The 4,338-nt window shown below is 50.2% G+C and overlaps 1 protein-coding gene across 4 annotated transcripts in view; it reads right to left on the bottom strand.

Annotated features, from left to right (window-relative positions):
* ZFHX4 (zinc finger homeobox 4) overlaps positions 1–3,753 on the bottom strand; it is a 179,984-nt gene extending 176,231 nt beyond the window's left edge. For 3 of the 4 annotated variants that reach the window (XM_081214313.1, XM_081214309.1, XM_081214312.1), the window contains exon 1: positions 1,100–1,411. The gene's annotated coding sequence lies outside the window, so the exon portion shown is untranslated. Of the gene's footprint in view, positions 1–1,099; positions 1,412–3,423 lie in introns of those variants that run through there. The other variant, XM_081214310.1, reaches the window with a different exon arrangement.
* Between the last annotated feature and the right edge of the window lie 585 nt (positions 3,754–4,338).

Here is a 4,338-nt window from a genome sequence, read left to right as displayed (position 1 = left end):
CAGTTAATGGAAGGGAGGCCAAACCACATCAGATTCTGAAATGCAACATTAAACCCTTGCAATCAACAAAACCACCTCAATTCTCATCCATCCAGTGCAGGATCTAATATTGTTATTAGGGATAATCAAATTTCATTGTGTAAATTTAGGCTCATGGTCAGAATGGAAGCAGTAAATTCTGCAATATTAAACAGCGATTTTCTCAGCCTCCTTTATGTTTTCCTTTGCTGGGACAGCATCTTTTAAAATAATCCAACTAGCTCAAAATTAATGGGCAGATCTGGGCTCATCTGCTAAAAACTGCAAAAGATTACAATAAAGCTGAGTGTGTTTCCTTCATTTTCAACTTTAAGTGGCAACTTTCACTTCCTAGACCCAGAGCCCACTCTCCCTGCCCCCCACAATTGGGTGCTATTGCTTTGACTTACACAGCTGGTTTACCTGACCTTTCTTTGTTCCTTAGGTACATCTCACTTTTCAGATTTATGGTATTTCCCCCCATATTTCATTGACTCTATCTTCATTGACATAAAAATGAAAACAAATATGAGTTTACTTTTCAAAATCCAAAAGCAACCAGCTACTGCATAAATACACAGTGATACTCTCTCCCCAGTTTATGCCATAAATATTAGAACAGTTTTTTTTTAATAACTGTATAAACCTTATGAGCCCCACACTGAAGCCAGGTGCAAGAGGTTAAAACAGCTGGCTAGCCATCTTTTATTTTTGTGTGCCTTCCTGCTGATTGAAACCGCAAACGTTGAAAACTATCAAATATTCCCTTAAGGATTTTTTTTTTTTTTAAGAAGAGGAAGGAAAAAAGAAAACCTTCGTTGTCTTTAATATGCTCCTCCGTGGAGAAGAAAAACTCTAAAACACAATCAGTCACAGAGATTGTGAAATAATCCCAATCCCTCCTTTCTGTTGTATTTAAACCATCTTTTCCAACAACTTCTAGACACAATTGTTTTTATTCTCCAGTTAGAAAAAAGAGGGAAAAAAAGAAAGAAAGAGAGAAAGTCTGAGCTTGCTCTGTCAGTTTTGCCAGTAAATATAAAGTAAAACAAGTGTTGATGGCACCGAGAGTGTTACATACCCGGGCTGTGTTTTTGCATTGCTCTCAATGGAAGCGATCGATGCCCGTGTCACTGTCGCGTCCCAATCGCAGCCAAGTCTCAGCTTTAATCTAAGCAACATCCGAAAAGGCAGCGGCAGCCGCAGCCTCTCCCTGACTCTTCCATCCATCCACCCAACTAAAAATATAATACTACATATGAGCTTTAACCACTCCACGTTTATAGGGATCAAGCCACTGAAAATCCAGGAGAACACAATAAAAAAAAAAAAAAAAAAGCCCTCCTTCTGTCTCTTGTCTCTCTCTCCTCTCTCTTCCTCTCTCTCTCCTCTCTCTCTGTCTCTCCTTTTGCCATCTACATGATCCTTGATTAAACATGGAACAGAGTTAATAAAAAAAAAGGGGGGGAGGACTCAAGGAGAGGAAATGCAACTGTCAGAAATAGGGACCGCCAGATTTCCTGGTGAACCTGCCTCTCTGAGTCAGTGTCAATCCACCATCTTCCGCCAGTGAACTTGTCTTTGGGTTTTTGTTTGGTCTGGGGGGGTTGTTGTTGTTGTGTGTGTGTGCTTTTTTTGGAACGGGGGAGGGGAAAGGCAAGGTGGAGGCTGGCAGTGGGGGGGGGGAGTAGGGAGACCGTGTGTGTCTGTGAGTGTGTTGAGTGTGAGTGTGTATGTGTGTGTAGGGGTCGGGGTGGGGGGGTCCGTCTTCGCGATCTGAACCTTTGGTACCTACAAGGAGTGTGTCTCACCGAACGGTAGCTAAGACCTCACCAGTACCGCGCGGAAGCGAGGAGTCGCGGCCAAAGGCGCCCGCCGGAGCCTCGTCTCTGGGCCGGACCCCAACCCGAGCGGCCGAAAGGAACCCCCCGCCCGGATCACAGGTAACAAAAGAAATACAAACCAGTGCACCGTCTTCGGGACTGGGGGTGGGAGGGGCAGGGTGGGGAGCCCTCTGTAACTTGGGAATCGGCAGAGAAACTTTATACAATTCCATGAGAAATTTTATTATCATTTTTCCGACAGAAAAGAGCAGAAAGAATGGGGGGAGGGGGGAACGAGATAGAAGTAGAAGGAAGGCGAGAGCCGACGCATTCCAGCCCCTCTTCCCTTAGCTGCTCCCGGCCGGAAGGCGCACTTGATGCCGGGAGAGGCGAAGAAGGTGAAGTTCGTTTGTAGACCTGGAACCTCTTTGGCGGGTGCCGGGGAATAAATCAGTTCTCACAACCGGCCACAGCGCCCCCCCCATACACACACACACACACACACACACACACACTACTACACACACACACCCCTTGCCCTTCGCCAAAAGGAAAGGAAAAGATTCTTGACCCCGAGCCGCGGGCAGCTCTCCTCCGGTCTAAGACACACCCGGCAGCGAAAGCGCCCCGAGAGAGCTGCGGCCGCCTCCCGGGTCCCTGGCCCCGAGGCCCGGCGATCCCTCCTACTAACGGACCTGTCTGGCGTTCGCCGGAGCCCGGGTCCGCGACGCCCGCGCCGCCTCCCTCTCCGGCGGGCGGGCGTCTACCTGCAGCCCCAGCCCCGGCTCGCGCCCCAGCCTCTCGGAACCCCCTGCCCACAGCGCACGGAGCCCCGGGCCTCCGCAGCTCCGGCGCTCTAAGCGCCCTTCGTAGAACTTGAGCGAGGGAAGAGGGGTGGTGAGAGGAGGAGAAAACCGAGGCTGAATGGGAGGGGAGGGGAGCAGGGAGAGAAGAGGGAGAGAGGGGCTCCGAGTCCCACCGACCAACGTCCAAACTTTCGGAGGATGGGTGCGAAGGAAGGGTCATCCCGACCGGGGTGCGGGGGCGCGGGGGCGCGGGGCGACCGGGGGCCCCTGGCAGTGTCCGCGCCGCCGCGGAGCTGACAGCTTCCCCGCGCCTCCAGAAAGCCCCGGGCTCGCGGTGGAGACAGACCCCGCAAAGACAGGCAAAAGGAGAGAAAACTGCTCGGCCCAACGTGGATGATCCGCCACTTAATCCAAAAGTTAAATCCCAAAAAACGCACACACACACACACACACACACACACACACACACCCAAAGAAAGTGGAAAATCAGGTCCTTCAGTGCCCCCTTCCTCCTTCGGCGGAGCAAATCCTGGAGCCAAAAAAGGGGGAAAGAGATCGAAAAGGGGGGGGGCAGAGCGGAAGAGATGGTCGGGCTGAGGGGATGTGTGCGAGAGCGAGCGGGAGCGAGCGAGCCAGGCGCAGAGAGGGAGAGAGGCGGAGAGGGAGAGAGAGGGAGCGAAATATCAAAGATTGTGCAAGATCAGGCTGGAAAGATAATCGATACTCGACCTAAATTTAACACAAACTACTCAATAAAAGTTAAAGAAAAAACTTACTGTCCATTTCCCCTGCAGTTCCTACTCGATCTTCGCCTCTTTTTTGTTTTGCTTTTATTTTACTTACAGCTGATCACATCCAAGTAAAACGAGAGGGTTCATTAAAAAATAAAAAATAAAATAAAAAATTAAAAAAATAATCCTCGAACTTTATTGGGTGAAAATAAAAACGCTGGAGCAGAAAGTGGGGGGCATGGAGCGGTCCTCGGGGGTCCGGGAGGAGTTAAAGCATGTGCCGACCGCGGTCTCGCTGTTTGGTTGTGAAGGGGTTGGGAAAAGGAGGAAAGGAAATGAAAATCCGATATGTCTTTATTCTGCTAATTATTATCGTTTTAGCCCTGTTTAAAAAAATGGCTGATTAAGTTGAGTGCGCATGTCTTTGTGTGTCTATTCCCGATATGCACTCTGGGAATGAGAGAGGAGAGCGAGGGAGAGGGAGAGGGAGAGGGGGGAGAGAGAGGTGTAATTAGTGAGGTGATCAACATTCCCCAGACTGCAAATGACGCGCAAGCCCGGACCCGGAGCAGCCCGGGAGCCTCGCGGCTTCCGAAGCTCGGAGCGCTGCGGCGGGAGTCCGGGACGCGGCGACCACGGAGAGGGCAGGGGATGGGGACCTCCGGGGCTCGCACCCCACGCGCCCCTGCGCGCGCGACTCCCAAACTTCATCAGACACACACACACACGCACACGCACACACACACATACTCGGCAAGGAGGGGGAGAAAATAAAACATAATACCGCCCAAAACGTGCCCTTTAACCACTCGAAAAAATTTTTTTTTATTTTAATGAGGCAAAGTAATTATTATCGGACCAGAGATTTGTTTACTAGGAAGCTTTAAACAGAAAGAGGAGTGAGGACAATGAAAAGGTTTTCTCTGCTTAGTTTATTCTGCTACGTACAGGAAAGCACTT

The sequence above is a fragment of the Mesoplodon bidens genome, assembly GCF_964165515.1.
Source record: "Mesoplodon bidens genome assembly, chromosome: 16".
Classification (NCBI taxonomy): Eukaryota; Metazoa; Chordata; class Mammalia; order Artiodactyla; family Ziphiidae; genus Mesoplodon; species Mesoplodon bidens.
The sequence above is the reverse complement of the archived record's forward strand: the minus strand, read 5'-3'. Positions and strand labels throughout refer to the sequence as shown.